A 27,591-nucleotide genomic window follows, 5' to 3' on the forward strand; every position below is an offset into this window, starting at 1 on the left:
TTGGTCCGGCCCCTCCTAAAAAAAACTACCCTCGACCCCCTACAACCCAACAACTACAGACCAATAACCACAGTGCCATTCCTCCTGAAATTACTGGACAAAGCCGCACATTGCCAATTCCAGCACTTTCTGGAAACCCACTCCATCCAATCGGGCTTCCGGAAAGGACATGGCACAGAAACAGCCCTGGTGGACCTAAAAAATCAGATCACCCAAATCATGGACAAGGGCAAGCCAGCTCTCTTGCTCCTCCTAGACCTCTCAGCCGCTTTTGATCTAGTCGATCACAAGACCCTCACCTCACACCTCACACACTCTGCCAACTTCTCTAAAGAATCAGCTCTATGGGTCACCGCCTTCCTAGAGGATAGAGCCATGAAAGTCTTCTCGGACATCGCCAACGCCACTCCCACGACAATCCACTGCGGAGTCCCTCAAGGGTCCTGCATGGCTCCCACACTCTACAACCTGTTCACTAAACCACTTTTTGACAAACTCGACTCCTACGGCATCACATACACGAACTACGCGGATGACACACAAGTACTTCTACCCCTCTCAGGTTCATACCACGACGACGCAAAGGCACTCCACTAGATCTATGCCATCATCCAGGCCTGGATGGCAGTAAACTGCCTCTGCCTAAATGGAGACAAGACGGAAATCATGATATTGGGTCAACAGAGCACCCTAGACAAACTGGACATACTGTACGCTAACTTCTCCATTGACAACTCCATCATCCCCGTCTCCACAGCGGTAAAGACTCTGGGAGTGTACATAGACTCCTCTCTATCTATGAACAGACAAGTCAGCGCTATCACCTCCTCATTTGCCCATACCACTAAACTCATAAACTCCATCAAGCCTTACCTCACCAAACCCAACTGCCTCTCCATAGCCAGAGCAACCATTGGAGCCAAACTGGACTATTGCAATGCCCTCCTAGCGGGCACATCAGCAAAAAACCCAAACAGACTCCAGGTCACACAGAATAAGGCACTCCGGGCCGCTCTCAGCATCCCAAGAAGAGAGCATATCTCCCATGCTAGACATTCAGCCCAATGGCTCCCGGTTAAAGAACGGATCACACTCAAAATCCTCCCCCTCCCCAACAAATGCCTCTCTCTGTCCGCCCCGTCCTATCTATCAGAGACTATCTCCAAACCTTCCTCCACCCATCCGACCAGGACACAATACACCAACCTTCTCTGCATCCCACGCATCAAAAAAGCCAAAGCTGGTGGGCTAAGCTTCCCCTACATTGCCGCCAAGACCTGGAACGCTCTCCCTGCAGACATTAGAGCGGAAAACTCCCTCCCGATCTTTCATAGGAAACTGAAGACCTCTTTCCTTGCACAATAATGTGACCCCTGCAAATCCATGTAAATATACTGCTTTGCTACTGTACAAATACCATTTCCCACTGTAAATAATGTACTCCTTGTTAAAGGGATGGTCTAGTAAAAATTTTTATTTAAAAAATAGATAGGCAACATAAAAAAAAAAATACTAGCATTCTCCGTTTTAAAACTTCCTATGTAAAATTTTGAGCTATTCAAGCTCAAAATTCGCAAAAGCAAGCACATGGGCGCATCCATTTTGTGAAATGGAGGCCCTCCTGTGCTGGCTTTTGCTTTTGCGGCACTAATGAAGTAAAAGCCAGCCAGCTGTAGTAAACAAAGGCTATCTCGGTAAGTGCTATTTTTTTTTTTTTTTTTTTTTTTAAATAAGCACTAGCTGCGGTTTTTTTTCTAGGTTTTCCGGGCTGGAGGAAATAAAACCGCAGCTTTAAAAACGTATTTATGTTTGCGATCGCTTTTGAAGCGACCGCAAACATAAATACAACGTTGTGTTGGAAAACACTGCGGTTTTTCTTTCCAAGTTTCTCAGGCTCCTCCGGCTCGGAGGAGCCTGAGAAACTCGGAAAGAAAAACCGCAGCGTTTTCCAACACAACCGCGTTGTTTCTGCCTGAATCTGCTTTACCATTTGGGGCTCTCGGGCTCCCCACGGGTAGCCCGAGAGCCCCAAATGGTAAAGCAGATTCAGGCAGAAACAACGCGGCATTGCGGAAAACAACTGTGTTGTTTCTACCTGAACCTGCTTTCCCATTTGGGGCTCTCGGGCTCCCCACGGGGAGCCCGAGAGCCCCAAATGGGAAATCAGCTGCAGGTAGAAACACTACGCGGCATGTAAACATAACCGCGTGTGTTTCTGCCTGCTGCGGCTTTCACTTTGGGTCTCCGGTGCTCCTGGGAGCACCGGAGACCCAAAGTGATAGCCGCAGCAGGCAGAAACACATGCGGTTGTGTTGGAAAACGCTGCGGTTTTCTTTCCAAGTTTCTCAGGCTCCTCCGAGCCGGAGGAGCCTGAGAAACCTGGAAAGAAAAACTGCAGCGTTTTCCAACACAACGTTGTATTTATGTTTGCGGTCGTTTCAAAAGCGACCGCAAACATAAATACAACGTTTTTAAAGCTGCGGTTTTATTTCTAAGTTTTCCGGGCTCCTCCAGCCCGGAAAACTTAGAAAAAAAAATGCAGCTAGTGCTTATTTTAAAAAATAAATAAGTAGCACTTACCGAGATTCAGCTGCAGCTTTCCTGCTCTGGTCCCCGTCCTCCGCCTACAGCACTAATGAAGGAAAAGCCACCCAGCGGTAGCCTTTGTTTACTACAGCTGGCTGGCTTTTCCTTCATTAGTGCCGCAAAAGCAAAAGCCAGCAAAGGAGGGCCTCCATTTCACAAAATGGATGCGCCCATGTGCTTGCTTTTGCGAATTTTGAGCTTGAATAGCTCAAAATTTTACATAGGAAGTTTTAAAACGGAGAATGCTAGTATTTTTTTTTTTTTATGTTGCCTATCTATTTTTTAAATAAAATTTTTTACTAGACCATCCCTTTAATATTGCTTTATTTGCATTGTATTTTCTGTAACCAAAAATATGTCTGTAACAAGCGCCACAATGCCCCCGGGCTGACGTGCGCTCTACAAATCTGAATAAATAAATAAATAAATAACTTGTTAAAGAACACCAATCTTTCACAACGATACTCTTAGATGTTTGGACGTGCTGTGGATTTCCACAAAATGTCTAACAACTGTTCAGATTAAATCATTTTTTAAATTTTTTAATTTAGTTTGGTAAAGTAGATGGCAATGAGTGGATGGCAATGACACTGCAAATTGTACTCATGCGGTCGAGGTACTCCATAAATCCACGATATTGTCCATGGTCACTGCGGAATTCATCAAGAATGGCTCAAACCACACAGGCAGGTATTACGCGTTGAGCGCAAAATCCCAGTCTTTCATGAATCCACCATGTAAAGGCACAATATGCCACAAGTCTGTACAACCTCTGTAAGAAATACTGAAATTATTTACTTGAATGGACCCAATAATTGCATTTTTTTGTGCATTACCTTGTAAAATGTAAAACATTGGTATGCGTTAAAAAGTACCTTTCCGTGCAAAGTACTGACACTACATGTGATTTCAAGTAGGGCTCAATTAGAAATGTGAACTCGCATTCCAGCAAAAACAGTTTGGGAGATACTTCCAAGTGAAAGAAATGTCAATGTTTGGACGATAAATCTGAAGATGAACTATTTGGTTTCAGATTACAATGTGCAATTTATTCCATTTACAGAAACATTATTTTGTCAGTGGTCCATCGAAGTTATATTGATGTTGCCAAACAACATATGTTAGCTGTCTCAGTCGTCATACACACAACATATATATAAAGTGGCTAAGGACCATCATCATTTGCAACACGGATCTTGTAAGGCAGGTGGCCCTGAAGTCATGCAGCTAGATAATGCATAGCAGTGGTGTGTCTTCTTCGGCATTGTAAGCCAAGAAGCCAGAGATTTCTCTGCAACAGCAGTTCTCCACCAGACTAGGCATAAGCTTGCAACAATGGCAAGTACACCAGGTGAAAACGTGTTCCATGCGACTGGGTTCAGGCTCCAGTGATTGATTCTCATGACTTTCCTCTCATTCCACATCATCTCAGGTTTTTTCTCTTTCAAGGGTTTCCTCTTCGGAATATTCAGACTTGTACAGGTATGGCTGAATTGTTGCCAGAGTTCCTGAATAGTGAAGAAGCACAGAATCAACAGTGAAGTAAATAAAAAGTTTTTGTTTGTATACATGGAAAGAAAAGAGGTTTCCCATTAGTATTGAATGTCAAAGAATGTCAAGAATGTCAAAGAAAGGCAAGCAAAGAAACAGCCATGTTACAAAAACACATTTTGAAAAGACAAGATTAATAGGCTCGAACTTAAAAAGTTTGCAAGGACACATGTTTAAATGTGATTTGGCAAAGACATTTATCCATTATATAAGAAATGAAAAGCAACTACTGAGTTAATACATTTTAGGCAGTTTAAGTACCGAACAGAGCAGAAACAAGTCAAGGAAGCTTGAAATTAGATACACTGACACCAAAGGAAAAAGATCTGAAGGGGTTTGTTTACACATGTTGAGGAATGAGGCGTCTTGGTATTTCCATGGAGACATGTCCATAGAATGCGCACAGAGGACATTGACATGAGACGTGCATTGCGATTGTGCAATGAGGCATGAGTGATGTCAACATTAGGGGAGGGTGATCTGAATTAGTGCCGTAAGGGCACTTGAATTTAGGGCGATGGATCAATGGATAAGATTACCACAAGATGGCGGTACACGCCCGTCGTTTTTGCATGCATTAAAGCGAGAAAAACTCAAGTAAGTTGCATTGGAAATGATTTTAAGATCGATTTATGTATGCTCTAAAATACGTGCCTGATCGATTGGGCCATTATTTTCTTGTTTACCAAAGTAGTTCCATGTGGATTAATCCAGTTGTTCATATCAAACCCTAATCTCAAACATTGGGGCATATGGATTAAGTCTCACACCTTTCTTTTAGTTATGCTTTTCCTAACATGGATCAAATACATATATAACATATCTTACTTTGGATTAATATATGCAATAACATATTCTAACAAATGATACTGGCAGCATAATATCCCATTAACATATCTATACAAAAAGGAATTTCCCCAAAAAATATTCTTTTATCTGGTCATACAGTTTATGACACACATATGAAAATGAAACCACATTATATTAAAGAGCCACAGTAGTAAAGAATGGACCAGTGAACTACTTGTTCATGTTTCATGAGGTGCGACAAATTAGCTTATTAATAATTTTCCTTTAATATAAATGCCTGAGTTAAATTCCCAATTGCTTTTGGAATTCTCATATTATCTAAAGCTTAATTTTTGATAAAGCAACCCATTTGAATCATAACTTGAATGTTTTCTTAAACGTTTAGTTTTCATATTTGATTGTGAATTAATAACGACATTTTAGCAGAATATCTGTAAAATAGTTGTGAGGTTTTTCCAATCAAATGTAACTTGCCATATAACACATGGTCATTTTCAGATATATTGCCCATAAAAACAAAAGACTTCATTTGCCAATTGGATGCATTTGGTTAATGATTTCTATTGGAATTGGAAAGATGACATATCCCATTATTTGAAAAATGTAAAAAAACAACCTCAAAGGTAACAATAGGTTAACCTATTTGTCATTATCTAAATACAGCAGATGTTTCATTTTGGCCTAAACATGATTCTTTATTTGTATATATTTCTAACTCTCTGTTATTTTTATGATATTGTAATCAAGATGCAAGTAGTTCAATGTGGTATAACGGAACGCACTTATCAGTTGTGAGAGTAGCACTGTAAAAGGGAGGGGACTCTTTATGATATCTGTGAAATAAGATCCATTATAAAAACGAATCCATAAATACAGCAGAACGGGTAAGTATGATAAAACATACTGGTAGAACAAAACACAGTAAATAGCCCTTAAAAGCTTGCTTCTACTTTAAACGTGTGTTAGCATTTTGTGCGCGGCAAAGGCCGCTGTGGCTGGTGATTTAGTTCAGAGTCTGTAATCACAGGCCAGCGCTGAGAGAAGTGCACAGTGGTTGTTATTTTTCGAGTTCACAGATTAGAGCTCACAGGTTTCACCAACAAATAGGTAATATATGACCATTTTTCTAATGGAGTCAAAAAGAACCACAGAGGTTTCAAATTGCCCTGTAGGATATTTTCCCTGGGAACCTGATTAGAGTGTCCCTGATATGCAACATTTGTATAGTAATATGTCCATGGTTCAAGGCTCTGATGGTGTCATGGTGAAAGGCCATTCTCATGAGAATCAGGATGAGGCAACCAAGGCAGTTGAATAAAGTTGACTTAAATTTGTGCTGTGGGGATTGGGGGTGGATTGTGATGTCACAGGGTGTAAATGAGGGCAGTGTGAGAAGGTTCATGGACCGAATTATCGATTGCAATGTATGTTTTTCAATAAGGGTCCAAAATGTGAAGTCCAATCGGATTTGTGTTGGGAGATATTTGACATGTCGCATGATCATGAATACTAATTACTTGCATTGTATAAACGTTCTTGCCTTAGGGGTGTTTCTTTGATAGTGCCTTTTCATGCAGTTCTGTTCAGCGATCTGTTTGAATTTGCTGTCCCAGCTGCGTCTGGGGCCCTGAATAAAACTGTGTTACTTCTTGCACTGGCATACACTCCTTTTTGACTTATTTTGTAATTTTTGGTGAGTTCTATGAGGCGAGCCCCGAAACATTTTTTGAGACCCCAGCGAGATATCTCTGCTGTTCGATCAAGGTGTGGGGATTCTAGCCATGCTCCCAGTACTAAGAGCTCAAGCCAGGAGAGGTCCGTGGGCACCACTTCCCAAAGATCTGCCTATTACGTGGCTGCCTTCACTCTGACTGAAGTACAGGCCTTTAAAGGGAGACTCTGAGGTCGAGAGAAGTGAAGAATCTCCTAAATTGATACGTGAGTTTACTCGTGCATTAAAGCGCTAAGGGCAGGAGGGACTATTTTTTATTGTGTATAGGACGTACCCTCATTAGTGGTGGAGGGCGATTGACCGTAGTAGCATTAGATGTTAAGTCCGCCGGCCATTCCAATAGGGAGCATCTGCATTAGAGCAGAGGGTTGCGTAGTGAGTGGCGGACCTTGTTAAACAAAAGTTGCGTGTAGTGTAGGCAATTGGTATAGTTGCATAATTTTATTTTCTTTGGGGCAAAAGTTATTTTGGGGTACATGCGCGCATGTGTTTCGGGAGTAGCAGCAGTTTGTTCATTAGCATTGTGGAAAGTGATTGTAGTGTTCGTTTTATGTGGCTGTGGAAAAAAACAGAAGAGCCAGAGCCGAAATAACTTCTAAATAGTGCAAAGCAGCGTAGCGCTAGTAATTGATGCAGTAGAGCGTGAGGACGAGAAACTGCTTTTTCTAACGTACTAACATAGGACCTTGTTTTAAGGTGGGGGGCCTGAGGAGAGGTCAGTTTCTTTACTAATACAATATGACAAGTCATGCCTGTGGAGATGGGTATTGTGTGCAAACATTGAGTGTGAGGTCTGAAAGGGCGGGGCCTACGGAGAAGCCCGGAGCAAGTGAAACTAGGGTGTTTGAGCGAGGTGGTAAGTATAAAAATTGAGTGAGTGTGACAGCTTGAAGCAGGATGCATAAAGTTTAAAAGAGACAAGTGGGGACAAGATACAGCAGAAGAAGGGCACATCATATCGGACTGGGAAGACAGTGGGGACAGGGATCATGGGAATAACAAAATAGAGACACACAGTCTGACAGACAGAAGAAGGGAAAGGTGAAGAGATGAGGAAGAAGAGGGGTGACTGAGGAAATAGGCTCTGGAGCAGGAAAACCAGAATAACGGTAGCCAAGAGACCACTATGTGGCAATAAATGCCATGCTGGCACACAAATGCCCCTTTTACAGAAAGCGAAGGGCGAGGTTAATTACATACCATGGCAGACAGTGGACAGGGACAATTTAGTTTACACTTTACCTTCATTGGTGGTGGGGGCAAGCAAGTGGATTTATTTTTTTGAAAAAGAGACTGCGGGAATTCCATTGGCCATAGGAGACAAAAAAGGTTTATTGACAGTATTCGTCGGGGAGAGAAGCGATAAAATATGGCAACAGGCTGGATATGCTGGGGTAAAATTAAGCTCTAATATACAGGATGGAGCACCCTTTAACAACTATCAAGCATATGTTAGGAAGGCTCTAAGGGAGCTGTATCCAGACCATACATGGGTTCTATCGTGGCTCGCAAAATAAAGCCTGGTGAAGATCCTGCAAAATACATACGATCCATACAAGAAATGTGGACAAAGGGAAATAAACAGTGATGGGATGGAAAAATACCCTTGTTTTGCCACATCTTAGTGAGGGGGCTCCCTGCAGATGAGCAAGTCTCTTTAGAAAAGATAGTGGGAATTGAGGCAACGGGAGGCCTGAGATACAGGCGACAATTGTACACTATTGCGAAAGGAAGGAGGAGAAGGATAAGAAGACAGTCGATAATGCAACTAAAGCAGAGAACAAAACTGGCGAAAATAAATACGGAGGGAGCAGTACCCACAGGGCCAGTTGTTGTTCCACAAGCTCAGCAAGGAGGGCTTCCAGTGGCCATGGTATTGCAGCCAGTAGGTTAAACTCAGGTACCACCCAACCAGCAGTGCAGGATGGTACAGATGCAGCAGCAATCTGCATTCATAAACATGCAGCAGCCATGGCTCATTCAGGCAGGAGTGGGAAATGGGTGTATGAGACAGTATCAGAATGGGAGAGGATAATAGGCACATGCACATGCACATGGAATGGGATGCAGTGGAATTACTTCACGTTTCTGAATACAGTGCTTCGCATGTGGGGAATTTTTGACATTTCGCATGAACAGGCCCACTCATTGCACAGGCAGAGCAGCCACAACAGACATACATGCAGCAAACAGGTGCAGGTCATGCCACAGCAACAGCAAAATCACATGCAGCAGACTCCACAGCAGGAGCAGGTACTGCTGCAGCAACAGCAATTACAGATACAGCCCGCAAAAACCCAGGGTATTACTACCCAGGGACAAGTGCAGGTACCAAGTGGGAACATGGCAGGAACTCAAGGTACAGTGCAGACACAAATCCCAGAAGCTGTAACAATATTGGGACAGAATACTGTCCCCCAATACAAAGGAGTGACAGTGGTGGGCAGTAACCCATGTATGTCACCCACACACACATTTTCCCAATAGGGCTGCCCACGGAGAGTGCAAGTTTGTCCTACTCTAGCAGTAACTGAAGACCCTGAGGAGGAACAAGGGTTAGCAGTTCAGATAGGACAGAGGAGATTTTCCTTTCTTATAGATACTGGAAGAAGGATTTCCATTATCTAATGAAAGTTTGGACACACAAGGCTTTTCAGGGACAATTTTGAAAGTTCCTCTGACAAAAGATGTATCCTTGACAAAAGTGTCTCTCCTTAGTTAGCTCAGGCACACACAATCTTCTGTGCTTGGAGGAAGTAGTGGTATGAAAAGACATGATCATACTAGTTGCCACTGATGAGAACAACATGGAATGGGGCTCAATATTATGTATTGACCCCACACTGCCACTGACAAGAGAATGTGACACAAAGTTGGTTGCAACAAAAGACAGTGAAGAAGAAGTGCTAGTGTTTGAACTGAGAAAAAATTATTTTTCTCCATTGCACTACACCCAGACTCCAGGCATCTCACCACCTTTACGTATCACAGGTTGCAGTTTGAACATACTAGAATGAAGTGGGAGAATGGGAAAACAAGCTCCCCCCAATCTCATCAAGACCATGGCCTACAGGATCACGACCCAGACACCCCCCATGGGACGAGTTTGTCTATCTACCAGATGACAAAATACCCTGGTTCAAGGACATAAGGGTATGCCCACCAGCCTGTCTGACTCAAGCCAACACCTGCGGCATGGATGAGCTCGCCTAAACAACCGCCCCAAGTGTCCACATCATTAGAGATGCAATAACGACATAGCCAAACTGCCAAAGCACACACGTGCCACCATGAACACTGGTCACTCACACACCAACCTACACGAAGACCATGCACAGTGCTATGACATAGGTGACTGACACACCCACTGACGTGCATCATTGGTATTTTTCACATAGGCCTTTTTTATAGTAATGCAGAAACGCAAGACGCCGGAAGAGCTTGTGTATACGCTTGCTGACGCTTCTCCCGCCACTCGCCCTATGACGACACCATCATGTATACCTAACACTGCTTGTGGCGCCCTGTCAACCCACAACCCCCATACAATGGATTATGTACCGCCACTCATGAACTAGGCCCGAGTAGGCCGCAAGCAAGAGCCTCGCCATGAAAATCCTCTCAGAGCAAGAGTACAAGTGCTGATCATGCAGAACGAGCCCCAGCGAGAGCTCACAGCCAAGGCCACGATGTTGCAATTCGCATGCTACCAGCCCAGCGCCAAGGTTATACCTGAAAAAAGCCAAGCCCACAGAAGCGAAATACAAATCTAATGCTCAGAATTCTGCTCCAGCTACGGTCTCTCCACAAGTGACCAAACCGATCTGACAAAGTGCCAGGCCCACGAGACAGAAAGTCGCCTGGGTCCCACGTCTGGGACACAGGTTGCAACAACAAAGCGGCAAGATGGACACATACGGCGATGGGAACGACCCGCTCACAAGCCTATGAGCAGACCTGTCTGTTGCCTGCACAAACACATAGTTGCACATTGTTGCTAATGACAGGTACACCGCGAGCTGGGAACGACGATGGTCCCAGGCTTGGGGGCTCGCGGGAGAACCAATCAGAACACCGGGGGGATCATCACTGACGCCATTAGTATTAGCCAATCTCTAGGGGTCCCCTGTAGCAATTCTGAAGTAACGAATATTAGGGACAGCCCAAGTGTACCACCTGACTCATCCTTAACCACTAATATCCTTCTCCATATGTACCCTATACTAACCCTACCACTTGGGGAACCAATCCAGAGTGGCAATAGGTTTTTTGCTAACTTTCCCAGGTGACGCAGATAGCGCGTCATACTGCTGTAAAAAGGGCCTGCGAGCCCCACTACGGGTGAGAGTCTCGACGGACGCGTACGGTCTGAGACCCATCCCTGCCATTGTTATAATAAACAGCAGAACCACCTTGCTCCTTGTTTGTGTCTCATACTCCTTTTGGGGGACACGGGAGGAGTTGGGGCCTCCCAGCCCAGAGGTCTGCGGACAGCTCTGCCGGCCCGGGGATAATCACCCTGACAAGTTGGAGGCACTGCTGAGATCTTTAAGGTCTATCCCTGAAGGTTTTATTCCAAGGCCTCTCATTGCGGGGAGGCCTGGCAGCGCGGCCCCCTCTGCCGCTGCCCCCTTTTGAGGACTACAGACTGGACAGCGCAATCCGGATATTGGCCCTCGGGAGCCGATTGAGAAGTATCCCGCCTGCGGTTGGCGAGTGTCCAGACGTGGTCCAGACGAAGGGAGGTGGCGAGCTGCTTGGAGGAGTGCACGCAGTTGAGCGGCCCTGCGTCAAGAGAACTTGGTGAGTATGGCACACCCAACAAGCAATGTGATATTGTGAGGGAGGGGGGAGGAATTGTAATAAGGGCGGAGGGAGGTGTTATTGCAGTGTGTTGCAAAGATTTGATTGACAAGTGTTGATAGACGAGCGAGCGGTAGCAGGGCAGGCACGAGGGCCGCACTCTACCACATCACGGAAGCAGGGTGGGTGGAGCCAGAAGGCACCATGCGCGGTTGCTCGTAGGCACTGATTGGTCTAGATCGTGAGCACCTGTAGAGGGGGTGTGTGGCTTTCCTATGAATTGGTGTTTTTGATCAATGAATAGACGAGGATCCCTATTGATCGAGTATCAAAGCTCGACAGATAGATGACGTTTTCCTGTAGGAGGTAGCTAGATTGCTGCCAAGTGCGGAAGATAATTGGCTGGTTAAGCCCCCCGGCGAGGGGTGTGTCACACGTGAGGTGACGCACTGTGCGCAGTCCGATTATAAGAGTTCATTGTTGGTTACCTTGTTCCGGGCGTAACAAGAGGACAGCTGTGGGGTCAACGGGGACAAGAAGTTAAAACATATCGCACACTCTCTTAATGTTCTAAAGATCTTACCGGTAATAGTTTGAAGAAGTTGGTGACGTCACCCATAGGGCCTTCATAGGACACTTCGACCACATCGCATTGTTCGAGGGGTGGTGGGGGAATAAGTAGAGGGTAAGGACGGCATAACAAAGGTGGGGAGGCTGCGCACGGAGAATGCCGGCCACCCCCCAACTACGGGAAGGGTGAAAAGGGGGAAGTGACCGTGCACAGAGAACGCCGGTCACGCTGAGTAAGGTGGGAGAAGAGGGGAGCGGGAAAGGTGGGGCGGCTGTACAAGCACGTCACACAGGGCACGCAGCCGCAGGGGGCTTCGTGTGCCGCGGCCGCAGGGTTCCGTACCAGCGGTATCAAAAGAGGAAAACAAACAGAGGAGAAGGACTGTATATTTGTAACTGCCTTACTTTTTAGCGGACGGTCGAAAGTCCCCAATCTACGGGGCCAGGTAACGAAGGTTGTGCTGAGGAGAGTTAAAAGCACAGTATAACCATGTCATACGGATCTGGATGGTGGGGGAACACTTTGACTACCCCCCCTCCAACATATTTGCAAGATGCTATCCCCTCACAGGGAGAAACTTATCAAATATAGCTTAGAAAGGACACAAGGAACAGACAACAAAATGACGACACCATGGCCGCTTAACAGCAGTTTTGAACCATACATTCAACACTCGCTGCTGACACATATACACAACACGTACAAAGGGAAGAAGTTAGCACATCACGTGGAGGTATTTAAGTTATGGAGAATGTTCCAGGGATCCTGGCCAGGACCAACCGGAATGTTCACCGTGGAAGGAACGGCGGAGGAAAAGGGAAGCAAAGAAAAAAAGGAGGGCAAAGAGATTAAGGAGGAAGAGGGGAACGAGGGGACGGCGACTAGTGACACACAGTGCACGGAAAGGGACAGAAAGGGGGACGAAAGGCCTGGCACCACACACGAAGTAGAAGTAAAGAAAGAAGGGATAGAAGACATGCCCCTAGCGAAGGTAGTGAAGAAGGAGGAAGGTGGGTTGTATCCAGTGACGGAGTTACTAGAAGCAGCAAGGCAACAATTGACGGCAGCTGAGGGGTACTCAAACCCTGCATACAGCCCTCCACCATATACCGCTACAAGTAGCAACCAGAGCGGGGAGGAGGTGATGAGCACGGTGAGTTCGAGTTGCACGCAGGCGCGCACAAAGGGAGGGAAAAGCAGTGAGGAGCACATCTCGAACGTAGGACAAGACGAATGGATAGCAGCGCAGGTGCTCTTAAAGCTACGAGGGACATTAACAGGAGAAGAAGAAGATGTAGTGAGGAGAATGAATAAGGACGACCAAGATAGTACTGGGACAGGGGGTGAGGTGAGTAACACGAGAGAAGGAGAGCTGTCACAGGAAGAGGAGGAGAGGTTGGAGGAAAGATTGGCTGAATTGAGGGATGAGCGGAGAGCACTGATTAGGCAGTTCGAGCAAGGGACACGAGGAAAGAGGAAGGAAAGGAAGGAGAGTAGGGATGAGCAGGAAAGAATGAAGGAGCGTACGGAAGAGAGGAAGAGGGAAGCGGAGAAGATGAAGGCAATAGCAGAATGGGTGTACCGAGCAGAACAGCGCGACATGAAAAGAAGGGAGGAAGAGAAGGAAAATGAAATGGAACTATGGAAGAAGAAAATACTGTCTGAAAGCACCAGGAAATATGAAGAAGGTAAAGTAATAGAAGATATATTAAAAGGGAAAAAATGGGAGAGGAAGAGAGAGGAAGAAAGGATATTAGCAAGGGTAAGTAGTGAGGTGATGGAGGAACTGAAAAAGAAGAAAGAGGAAATGGGGGAGAAATAATGGAGAAGAAGGAAGAGGAGAGCAGGGGAAGGAGAGAGGAGCATGGGGTAAGAACATACGCGCGCCGGGATGCGGAAGTGGCTACAACATCAACGCAGGGGGCAGCAGTTAGTGGAGGCGAACAGAAAGGAACGGATTTAATAGACTTGAAAACGATGACAGTAAAGGGGAAAAGGACAGAATGGGGGTTGTTGCTCCTGGACGAATTTTGCAGTGAGGAAGAAGAGGGTATAGGGAAAGAAGGAAGAAGTGGCAGTAGGGAGAGCTTAGATAAGTTGTACATCACACGCACTAACGGGGAATCACCATGGGCATGCAGGAAGAGGGGAGAAGAAAAGAAAAGTGAAGAACAGGTAAGAGAAGTGGCAGGAGGAACAACACACGCAGTAACATCCACATTATCACGCCCAACACGCCCACCCACACACACGCCTGAACACACACCAAACATCGGCAGGCTCAGAGATCTCCCAGGACGCAGGCAGGAAGAACGGCCACCCACACCTGCGGTGAAACAAGAGAGTAAAAGGGGAAGGAGGAGAAACGAAGGAGAAGACACGACAAGCAGTGGTAATATAGATATGGCATCAGGTTTACTTGACACAGAGGAAGAGGAGGAGTGCATCGATTGTACCCCACGGCCACGGGGGGGACAAATGGGTTACAATTTAATGCGACTATTGGAGAGGGGAGGGGCCAGACCGCAATATGTACCCTGGAAGCATGCTGATAAGGAGAATATAAAATGCAGGCTCCCATCCCTAAACGGAGGAGCAGGAAAGTGGATATATGAGATGGAAAAACACACTGCGGGACAGAGGCCATTAGTGGGAGACGTGAAGGGACTATTAATATCAATATTGGGGGATGGGGCAGATGACATTTGGAAGAGGACAGGCTTCCACGGGGTTACAATAACAAACACGTCACATGACGGGGCACCATTTGCCAACTGCAGGCATGCATTATGGCAGGCCCTGAGGGTCCAGTATCCTGACACGTCAGACATAGGAGCCATTACGTCACGCAAGATGCGTGAGAATGAAGATCCTGTTGATTACATCCAGGGGATTAAGGAGAAGTGGCGCTTGGAAACTCGGGAGCAATGGGACAAAACACTGGCCATTTTTTACCATATACTAGTACAAGGACTCCCGGAGGCAGTACAGAGACAGCTGAAGAAGATAGTGAGAATGGAAGCTAAGGGCTGGCAGGAAATACAACTAACAATAGTACACCACTGTAGAATGTGGCAAGAAAAGATGAAACAAAAGGAAGAAGATAGGAAGGCAGAAGAGGCAAAATTAGTACAGAAAAAACTAATCAAGTATACCATGGAAGGAACACTAATAACTACACCAGTAGTACTGGCACCAACCCCCACGCAAGTAGTGGCTGCACAAGATCCCTCACAACAACAGAAAGCACCATTACCGCAACCACCACAACTTATAACACAATAAATGCCACCACCCCCACCATACACGGCTCCCACAGGGGAGGATACATGCCACCGGGAAATGGATATTATAACAACTTCCGGGGGAGAGGTGGCATGATGAGAGGGAGAGGGTATGGACAACATGCACAACAGCAAGGGGGAGGATTTCGAAGTTACTACCCCAATGGGCAGCAAGGGTACCAAGACAATACGGGAAATTTCCCATGGCAGGCCAGGGAACCACCTGTATGCTGGGTTTGTGGGATGGTAGGACACATGTCGCGAGCATGTAGAATGAGGCCCACCCCACCAGCCTGGGGAGAACAGGGGCCACAAGGGCCTATGGGGGAGCAACAGGTTTGCCAGCAACAGCAGGAAATACAACAGAGCAACACGCAACAGCAAACATCACCACAACAACCGCAGCAGAAGATACAACGCTACGCTGCACCACAACAACAGGTACAGACATGCACACCACACCAGCAACAGGTGGTAGCTACACAACAGCACCAAGGGCAACCAGTACAGCAGCTCACCCAAATGCAAGACAATAAATTGACAACCATTGATACACCACTGCAACAGACACAGTTAGGGAGGGTGACCGTCTTGGGACACAACCCTTACACTGGAAGCGGTCAGTCACTGTACCCACAATAGGACAGCCCACAGACGTCTTTGATGTGTCCCATCCTGTCGATAACACCTAATAGTGCAGAGGAACCACGCATTCAGGTAGCGATAGGTGACAAAAAATGTTCCTTCCTTGTTGACACCGGGGCAACTAGGTCTTGCATAAGGGAGGGTAAATTTAAAATGCATGGCTAGGCCATGCACACTCAAGGATTCTCTGGGGCTAGAGGGTTGGTTCCCTTTACTGACAACATCTCCTTATCTATAGGAGATTATGACATGTCTGTCCCACTCCTGTATTCAAAGGAGTCGCAAGTGCACATACTTGGAAGGGACATAATGAGCAGATTAAACATGACGATCTCCTTCGCAGAGAACAGCATAATTTGCTCCACACCAGGAATAAACATGCTTACCGCACGACAAATACTGCAAGCTTACTGTGGCCAAAAAGTAGCTCGAGCTGAGCCTGTGGATGGCGAAATGTTCCAATATGGAACTGACATTGCTATATCATGGATGCCAGGAATAGAAGGCAAGATTTGGAGGAGGCCAGCAGCATATTTGTTCAGGCCTGAGACACCAGCTAGTGACCAGAGGGGAAGGTGATTTCGGTGAGCATCGAGAGCATCATGGCAACTGCAGATTACATCGCAGTACATGCCCAAGACAGGGAAGGGAGAGCATGGAGAGCAGTAATAGCACTGGCTGAGGGATGCAGGTTCACGCAGGTGTCTGACGAAGAGCTTTTCTCAGAAAACAAAGGAAAAGGAGAGATGGTGTTTATGATGAGTGTTGACATCTGGTTGAGAGTGACATACAAGCAAGTAGTACTGAAAATGGCAATGGCACTCGAGGCACCTGCATCTACCACAGTACCATTTTATGAGGAAGACATGGCTAAATTTCCAGCATCACTTTGGACCACCAGTCCCTATGACGTGGGCTGCATAAAGAGTATTGGAGGAGTAAAAATAAAGTTGAAAAGGGGTGCAATATTACCGAGAGTGAAGCAGTACCCACTATCAAAAGAGGCAGATGAGGGCATGTACGAAACCATAACAGCCCTGATAAATAATGGCATATTGGTACCATCAGAATCAACATGTAATACGGCGTGTACCCAGTGCACAAAGCTAAAGGAGGGTCTTGGCGTTTCATCCAGGACCTCAGGCCCTTGAATTACATTGTTGAGGCAGAATACCCCATAGCAGCAAACCCAGCCACGATACTATGTGGAATACCAGCAGAGGCATCACGGTTCACCGTGATTGACCTCAAAAATGCATTCTTCTCAATACCTCTGCACCCAGATTCACAAGATTTGACAAGCTTCACATACAGGAATACAAAATGGAAACACACCAGGTTACCACAAGGGTACTGCGAGTCACCCTCAATTTTCAACAGAGTAATACAGATGGATTTGGGAAACATTGAAATGGAGAGCACGGTGCTGCAATATGTTGATGACATAATGATTTGCAGCACCACTGAGGAGAGGTGCAGGGAGGACTCAGTAAAAATGCTGACGGTGCTGGCTGAGAAGGGGTATAAGGTGGACAAGGAAAAGTTACAGTACTGCCAGGAACAGGTACTATACATTGGCCAACTAATCTCCCAGCACGGAAGAAACATTGCACCACAAAGAGCACAAGCCATAACCAACACACCACAACCACAAACCGTGCGGGAGCTGCAGCAGTTCCTGGGCCTATGCAACCACTGCAGAGCATGGGTTTTTGACTACAGCTCATACATAGGACCCCTGATCAAAGCACTAAGAGAGGCACAAAAAGGGGACAAGAGGTTGGGGTGGACAAGAGAAATGAAAGAGGCGTTTGATCAGTTGAAACACGCCATATCCACAGCTCCCGTACTAGCGACTCCAAATTACGAACATCAATTTTTCATTTTTTCACATTGCGACTCAGCAGTAATGAAGGCAGCACTGACTCAGAAAACAAGCATGGGGCACAAGCCAATAGCTTTTTACAGTGGTCACTTGGATCCTGTGATGTTAGGTCATTTCCCTTGCGAACAGGGCCTCGCCGCAGCAGCATTTGCGGTGGAAAAATCATCATCAATAACAATTGGGTGCCCCACCACATTATTTGTGGAACATGCACTGTTTGCAATTTTGAACAAGCCTAAGTCCACACTGACCACACAGAGGGTGTCAGGTTATGAAATTATTTTATCCAGACCCGAATTGACAATTGTCAAATGCAGTAATGTAAACCAAGCGAGATTCATAGCAGAAATTGTTGAAGAAGGTGATTATGCCCACAATTGCACACAGACTATTGAAATGTACTCTAGCACAAGGAAGGTAGAGGAGGATGTCCTTAAGGGGGGGTGAAATAGTGTACATTGATGGGTCATCAACTATTGATCAGAGCGATGGGATAAGGAGAACAGGGGCAGCAGTGGTTAAAATTACGGACGATTTGATGTATGTCCCAGTAAAATGTGTACAATTACCACAGCACTATTCAGCTCAGGCGGCGGAATTGGTTGCGCTGATTTTGGCACTAAAGGAAAGTTTTGATAAAAGAGTGACTATAAACTCTGACAGTGCATATGTAACATCAACAGTACACTCAGGTTTAATAAAATGGCAGAGAAGGGGATTCAGAAGAGCTAATGGCACCCCAATGCAACATGCCCTGTTACTAGCCGAAGTGATTGAAGTAATTAACAATCCCCAAGAAGTGGCCTTGGTTAAGTGTCAGGCCCACACTAATGGAGATGCCCCTATCTCGAAAGGTAATGAAACAGCAGATGGACATGCCAAGCATGCTGCATATTTTGGCGAACTGTGGACCCCCCCAGAATCAGAGAGAGGGAGGGGGAGATCAACGGCAAGACAGATGTTGATGAAGTATGGGTACACCCACCTCTCCGCAACCCAGATAATGGAGTTGCAGACAGCTGCACCAATGCAAGAAAAGGAGCTATGGGTGAAGAGAGGGTGTACAATGTCCCCAACAGACACACTGTGGAATCAAAATAATACTGGAAAGGTGGTCATGCCATTGGCACTGTTGAACACCGCCCTGGTTCAGCTTCACCATCCAGCACATAGAGGAGAGGAAGTGATTGCAGCACAAATTAGGGAAGCATGGTTCTGCCCCGAGTTAAATTCCCATGTTGCTAATTTCATCAGCAAATGCCTCACATGCCAACAGTTCACGGCCGGTCACACGCTGCAAGTGATAAAAGGTGCTATACCCCGGCCAGAAGGACCCTTCCTACACCTCCACATTGATTACATTGATATGATCAATGTTTGTCAAGGTCACAGGTATATGATTGTAGTGGTATGTCCATTCTCCAGGTGGATCGAGGCTGGGCCCTGCTCACACGCGGATGCGTTCAGAGCAGCAAAATTTTTGGTGAGAGAGGTCTTCCCCAGGTGGGGTGTTTGCACAGTGCTGCGGTCAGACAATGGCCCACACTTTGCAAACGAAATTTTTGAGCACATCACAGCGCTGCTAGGAATCAAACATAAATTTGCATGTGCGTACCACCCACAGGCCAATGGTGTATGTGAACGCCTGAATGGCCTATTAAAAGAGGAAATTGCAAAAGTTCAGCACACAACTAAAAAGAGCTGGTTGTACTGCCTTCCGCTGGCTCTATTTGAGCTGAGGAATAGGCCAGGGTCTGATCACCACCTCACTCCCCACGAGGTGGTGACCGGCCGTCAAATACACCTTCCTTTAACGCCATCATCAAGAGCCTTTACCGACTAAGATAACACTGCAACTGTTTTTGGTGAAGAAATGTACCAATATGTGTCTTCCTTGATTACTAGTGCCGCCTTTATATCTCAACAGCTCGAGCACACGCGGGGCGGGTCGAAGAGCTCTCAACAAGAAGACACCAACGAGGAACAAGAAAAGGAAGGACTATGCACTATTGCGGAGGGAGATGACGTGCTCCTCCGCAACTTCAATAGAAAGTGGAACAGCCCGCGCTTTACCGGGCCCCACTTGGTAGAGGCAGTGGCTCCCAGAGCAGTAAAGCTGCATGATAAGCACGCCTGGAATCACCTCCACGATGTAAAGCCCTACAAACATCAGACCCGCCCTAGCGTCAACGACAGGGCCATCACAAATCCAGCAACATCAGCAAAGTCAACTACAGTCAAGGACACAGCAACTGTTACCAAGTACAATTGTGTCACTGCCCCTGAACCCTCCCCATTCACAAATACTGCCATAGACTTTGAACACTTGCCCATAGCCCACCCCATGATCACGAGATCACAAAGTAAACAAACTTCCGCTCAACCCAGCTCCGCCCAGACCACCACCGAATGAAGGACATTGTATAACAAACTTGAATGTTACACACACACATATAAAACACTTGTATGTTTTTATTTTATTTTTTCTCGCACATGCAGGTACCCCATATCATTGTATTGTTTAGAAAGTGAAGTAACTAACAATGTGCTCTGCCCAGGAGTAGATGCTGCCCACAGATGATAACACCCCTGAGGCCCTATCACACCAATTTGTATATCATATAAGGAGGCCAAAGTGCCTGAAAAGAAGGAGAGTACGTGTATATTACACCGCATTTGTTTTGGCCATAGAACAATCATTTCGCCATCTTCACGAGCACTTGCCGGCTCTAAGAGATAGGTCGCTGAGATTAGCGTGGGAACAGCTTGTCACCTGGGCATTGAACGATTATTTCATAGGGAGAGCTTAATTAAACAATACTAACTACAATAACGCACACCTTCAGAATTTTCAAGCGGGCACCTTTAATGTTTAAAAGAATAAGCTGCTGGACCGCAACAAGGTACGAGCAAAAATGCCAGTGAGATTAGCTCTTGTAATAAAATTGATAGGAGTGTTGGGGATCACTGGTCTATTGGCTGCCTCTGTATGGCAGAAAAACTATGCTTCCAATATTATAGGTGCATCCAAAACTAACCTACCCCCTCCCACGGCTGCAATAGGTATGATATCAGGTGGTACTAGCAACCCTAAAGGTAAGGGAAGTAGAGTTAAACGCAGCCCATATGCAGACAATAAAGGTATCAATAATTACATAACAGATTCAGCACACGTCTCAAACAACATGTGGTACCAGCACATGACCAAAATTGGTAAGCAGACAACTGAGGACAACTGCTATGTGTGCTCATTGATCCCGTACGCCATGAGCACATCAAGAACATTTGTTGCCACTGAAATACAGGCAAAAACAGTACAATGTATAATATATCTGGCACTATTCCAAACAAGGGGACGATTCCAAGGGACGGTGGTCAGACTTCAGTGGAAAACAAGGGACACATACCCATACGAAAATAATTTCCTCAAGACATATTTGAACTACCATAAAAGCAGCTTACATGCTGAAGCCTTCAGATACATGACAGATTGCCCCGAAAAAGGAGAAATGAAGAAAGTAATGCTAGAATACCTGCCGTGTGATTGGTACGCCACTGAAGTTCTGGTGTACAAGGATGCTGGGAAAGACCACTGATAACAATAACTGGGAAAATATATATGAACAATGAATGGGAAATAGGAGTGGTTGGGAGCAACATGATAACAAGAGAAAATATTACCACCATACAGGAAAACAACGACAGATGTTGGACGACGTGGGGTAAATATGTACCCATGCTGACGTTGATCGAGAAGGACGAAGATCCAATAAGCATACTACCACTGACTGCACCCAAACTATGCTACCAACACAAAGGAGATGTGGATGTGGGATACAACACCAACGGTGGAAGCGTAGTGAAACTACCTGAGGGGGGTGCTGGAACGGCAGTTATAATGGACCACTATTGGGCCTGCGGTGATAAGGCATACCACACCTTGCCTCCATTATGGAATGGAATATGTACCATGGTACACATCAACGTACCATCACTGGTTGTGCCTCAAAAACATGTTAACATGGCCAATTTCCCCAAGATGGACGAAGGGAACAAGAGGAGGAAAAGGTCTATACAATAACGAGAAGGAGACAAAAATAACAACAATAACATTTTACCAAGAGTGGAAAGACAAGGAGAACCCCTGACAGGAAACTACCTGTGGGGAAGATCGGAAACAGCACTCACCTCCATCCCACCAGAACACAGACTATTTAGCAGGGCAGCAATGTTCTTCTCATCAATAATACACCCAGGACTACAAGCATACGCAAAACACAAAATTCAGATCACCTGGTGGGAACTGATGATGACAATTAATTCGACAGTAAATGGATTCAACACCATAAAAGAAGAGCTACGAGCGGTAAGAATGGTAGCACTACAAAACAGATATGTGCTGGATCTTCTCACGGCCATGGAAGGAGGAGTTTGTGCGAAAATTGGACAATCATGCTGCACATTTAACCCTGCGAACGACGCAGATAATGGGACACTTACTGAAGCACTATCACAACTGGCCCAGATGCACTCCAAAATGATGGAAGAAAGTAAAGGAGTAAAGAAGGATACCAGTTGGTTTTCGTTCATATGGTCATGGATGCCATCATGGCTGTCAGATGGACTGAAGATTATAGTTGGATGTATAATATTAGCTGCAGCTGTATTCATTGTAATAAGGTTCTGGAAGGCCAGAAAAGCACGCACTACAGACGAAATGATAGAAATGGTCGGCATGCACCCCTTGATGCCAACTGATGATGACCAGCACACCGACATGATAATAAAGGAAAGAGAGAGGTTGCGTGAACAGATCCTTAACAACCACTTGGATCCACCATCTGTGAAAGTGGAGAACCCAAGAAACCCGAGGAGCTATGTCGGAAGATGGGTTTACTGCACACCAGGCGGCAGCTGTGTTTATTTGTACTGGTCGTTCGAAGATCATGTCAACCCCTATGGACACTTGGCTGGAATAACTAAAGTATGGAGAGTTAGAGGAGATAAAGAAAAGGATATGTTTGTGGTCGACAAGTCGACCAGAGGGGGTACTGAAGTGGGAGAATGGGAAAACAAGCTCCCCCCAATCTCATCAAGACCATGGCCTAGAGGATCACGACCCAGACACCCCCCACGGGACGAGCTTGTCTATCTACCAGATGACAAAATACCCTGGTTCAGGAACATAAGGGTATGCCCACCAGCCTGTCCGACTCAAGCCGACACCTGCGGCGTGGATGAGCTCGACTAAAGCAACAGCCCCAAGTTTCTACATCGTTAGAGATGCCATAACGACATAGCCAAACTGCCAAAGAACACACGTGCCACCATGAACACTGGTCACTCACACACCAACCTACACGAAGAACATACACAGTGCTATGACGTAGGTGACTGACACACCCACTGACGTGCATCGTTGTTATTTTTCACATAGGCCTTTTTTATAGTAATGCAGAAACGCAAGACGCCTGAAGAGCTTGTGTATACGCTTGCTGACGCTTCTCCCGCCACTCGCCCTATGACGACACCATCATGTATACCTAACACTGCTTGTGGCGCCCTGTCAACCCACAGCCCCCATACAATGGATTATGTACCACCACTCATGAACTAGGCCCGAGTAGGCCGCAAGCAAGAGCCTCGCCATGAAAATCCTCTCAGAGCAAGAGTACAAGTGCTGATCACGCAGAACGAGCCCCAGCGAGAGCTCACAGCCAAGGACACGATGTTGCAATTTGCATGCTACCAGCCCAGCGCCAAGGTTATACCTGAAAAAAGCCAAGCCCACAGAAGCGAAATACAAATCTAATGCTCAGAATTCTGCTCCAGCTACGGTCTCTCCATACGTGACCAAACCAATCTGACAAAGTGCCAGGCCCACGAGACAGAAAGTCGCCTGGGTCCCACGTCTGGGACACAGGTTGCAACAACAAAGCGGCAAGATGGACACCTACGGCGATGGGAACGACCCGCTCACAAGCCTATGAGCAGACCTGTCTGTTGCCTGCACAAACACATAGTTGCACATTGTTGCTAATGACAGGTACACCGCGAGCTGGGAACGACGATGGTCCCAGGCTTTGGGGCTCGCGGGAGAACCAATCAGAACACCGGGGGGATCATCACTGACGCCATTAGTATTAGCCAATCACCAGGGGTCCCCTGTAGCAATTCTGAAGTAACGAATATTAGGCACAGCCCAAGTGTACCACCTGACTCATCCTTAACCACTAATATCCTTCTCCATACGTACCCTATACTAACCCTACTACTCTGGGAACCAATCCAGAGTGGCGATAGGTTTTTTGCTAACTTTCCCAGGTGACACAGCTAGCGCGTCATACTGCTGTAAAAAGGGCCTGTGAGCCCCACTACGGGTGAGAGTCTCGACGGACGCGTACGGTCTGAGACCCATCCCTGCCATTGTTATAATAAACAGCAGAACCACCTTGCTCCTTGTGTGTGTCTCATACTCCTTTTGGGGGACACGTGAGGAGTTGGGGCCTCCCAGCCCGGAGGTCTGCGCATGGCTCTGACGGCCCTGGGATAATCACCCCGACAAGAGTGCCTCAGGGGTACTGCGAAGGGGCTATCATCTTGAACAGATTAATGCAAATGGACTTGAGCAATTTGAAGGTTGTTAGCACAGTGATAAGGTACCTTGATGACTTATTGGTGTGCAGCACAACTGAAGAGGAGTGTAGAAGCGACTCAGTGACGCTACTGACTCTGCTAGCAGAAAAAGGATCCAAGGTGGACTGGGAGAAATTGAAATACTGTCAAAAGAAGGAGGTATACTTGGGTCAGATTGTGTCAGCATATTGGAGAAAAATAACACCAGAAAGGGTAAAGGTCATACACAAGACTCCACGACCAAAAACAGTGAAAGAGATGCAGCAATTTTTGGGCTTGCGCAACTCGTGCATAGTATGGGTTTTCGATTATTTCACGTATACCAGGCCTTTGTTGCCAGCACTAAAAGAAGCACAGAAAAACAAAACACATAAAATGGACAGCTGAGATTGGGGAAAGCTTTGATGAGCTAAAACATAAGCTAGTGCATGCACCAGTGTTTGCAACTCCCAGTTACAAAGAAAGGTTTCACCTTTTTTTCACATTCAGATAGAAAAGTAATGACAGCAGTACTTACACATAAAAATTGACAGGGAGACAAACCACTTGCATATTACAGTGGGTAACTGGATGCAGTAGTGCAGGGACATTTCCCTTGCGAGCAGGCACTTGCTGCTGCTGCGTTCACTATTGAGAAGTCTTCGACAATAACTATGGGGTGTCCAGTAGTTTTGTACATGGAACATGCATGGTTTGCCGTACTGGAGAAAACTAAATAAACACTGACTACTCAGAGGTCCTCAGGGTACGAGGTAATACTAACCAACCCAGCACCCAGCAAAAAAGTGGTGAGTTTCAGGAAAATAAACCCAACAGAGTTAATTGCAGAGAAAGTAGAAGAAGGAGATTATGTGGATGACTGTTAGCATGCATTGACAGGAGCAAAGGTAACCCCCTATTTAAAGAAGATGTGAACAAAGAGGGGACATGATTTTCATTGACAGGAGTTCCAGCATTGACCAGATCATGGGGCAAAGTGTACTCAAAGACACGACTACCAAACCATTACTCTGCACAAGCAGCAGAATTTGTGGCCTTGATTGAAGCACTGAACATGCCAGAAGGCCAAGCAGTGAACATCTTCTCTGATTTGGCCTATGTCACCTCTACAGTGAACTCAGTATTAGCATGGTGGGAAAGGAGAGAGTTTAAAAGAATGAATTCTACTCCCATTCAGCACGCAGCATTACTGAGTAAATTAATAGAAATGTTACCACTCCCAAAATTAATAAAGTGCAAAGCCCATACAGGAGGGTAAGACTTTATCTCACTAGGAAACGAAAGGGCAGGCAGAGCAGCAAAAGAAGCAGCATATATGCCAGAGAGATCACATGTGCTGTTCCCTGGTGAAGAAGAAAAAATACCCCTTATAGCAGTATTTAAAGTGAGCATAGAAAAAGATGCATTGCTATAAAATGTCACTGCAACCCCAATATTGCAGATAATTGAATTGCAGGGAGAAGCATCAGATGCTGAAGAAGAGCTCTGGGAAAAATTAGGATGTTATTTGACCCACACTGACTTGGTTTGGTGACATGATAGTACAGGAAAGGTTGTCATGCCAAAGAAATTGTTACAATTGAATTGGAACAGCTTCACTACTACCCACGTATCAATAGAGCATGTGACTGCATGGATAAGTGAAGATTTGTTTGTGCCAAATCCTTATGAATGTGTTTCTGAGTATATAAATTACTCTGTGACCTGCCAGACGTTTCTGCTAGGTCACACATTGAAAGTTGTACAGGAAACAATGCTGTGACCAGAAGGCTACTTCCGGCACTTACATATCAATTAGGTTAATATGCAAGAAAAGTGTACTTCTTACAAGTACCTGCTTGTAGTTGTGTGTCCATTCTCATGTTGGGTTGAGGCAGGTCTCTGTGCCCACAATGATGCCTGCTCTGTGGCTAAATTATTGGTTAGGGAGGTGTTCCCGAGGTGCAGGATTCAGATGAAATTAATTCTGATAATGGGCAGCACTTTGCCAATAATTTGATAAAGAAAATAACAAAACTGCTGGGGTTAAAGCATACACTATGTATGGTTTACCATCCTCAAGCCAATGGTCTGGTAGAGAAGATGAATGGACTGTTGAAAATGCGATTGGCTAACCTTATGTAAATGCTTGCAAAATCATGGGTGCACTGCTTGCCTCTGCTTTGTTTGAAATACGCCTGGAAGAGATTATCACTTGACCCCTCATGAGATTGTTACAGGTTGGAGAATGCATGCGCCATTTCCGCATCGCATACAATCTCTGATGCTCACTCTTCCTCTGCTATTCTGGGGGTAATTTTATGGTTATCTTAAAGAACTTGCCAAGTCCCTAAACTAGATCTCTTTGCAGAGGAGGTCTGAAAAGCAATCTGGACAATCAGGTGATCCAAACGAACGTTTCCCACAAGCAAGACCTCTTTTTCCGGGTGACCACATCCTTGTGTGGAGCCACATCAGGAAATGGAAAGAGGAGCACTTCACTGGTCCACATAGTGTAATCTATTCAACGCCAACTGCAGTAAAGCTCGAGGGAGGGCGCGGATGGGTCTATATAGCTGATGTTCAAAAATACAAGAGCACCATACCCCAAAGCACAACATAATGGGGAGTATAAGCAAACTTTCTTTTCATTTTCAAACACCCCATAGAATTTATAAAAAGCCAGCAAAAGAGGGTGTTGAAGAAGGTTATAATGCTAAATGTGTGACAAAGAAAAAGACCTGTAATGATGTTAATATATTTTGATGTAGTTTAATGCTTTTGCTTTATTTCATTTTTAAAGAAAAAGTGAAACACAATTGAATGAACACAGGAAAATGGGAAAGAGAAATGTGATGAATGGGGAAGGCTTCCACCATGGCACTAAGGAAGAGCATAGGTCATTAACAGAAAATAGATGGTATGATGAGATGATGCATGTGGGAAGAGAGTGAGTAAATGGCACATGCTACGTGTGCTCTCTCATTCCACATGTAGTTGTGTCCTTTGAGGAGGCGGGATGCCTAATGCACCTGTCTCTCTGTAGACCCGAAGTTTATTTCAGGGTAAAAACGTAGCCATTCACTGGATAAATGAAGGGGAAAACATA

This window comes from Ambystoma mexicanum, chromosome 8 (genome assembly GCF_040938575.1).
Source record: "Ambystoma mexicanum isolate Mex_15411 chromosome 8, UKY_AmexF1_1, whole genome shotgun sequence".
In the NCBI taxonomy this organism is placed as follows: domain Eukaryota; kingdom Metazoa; phylum Chordata; class Amphibia; order Caudata; family Ambystomatidae; genus Ambystoma; species Ambystoma mexicanum.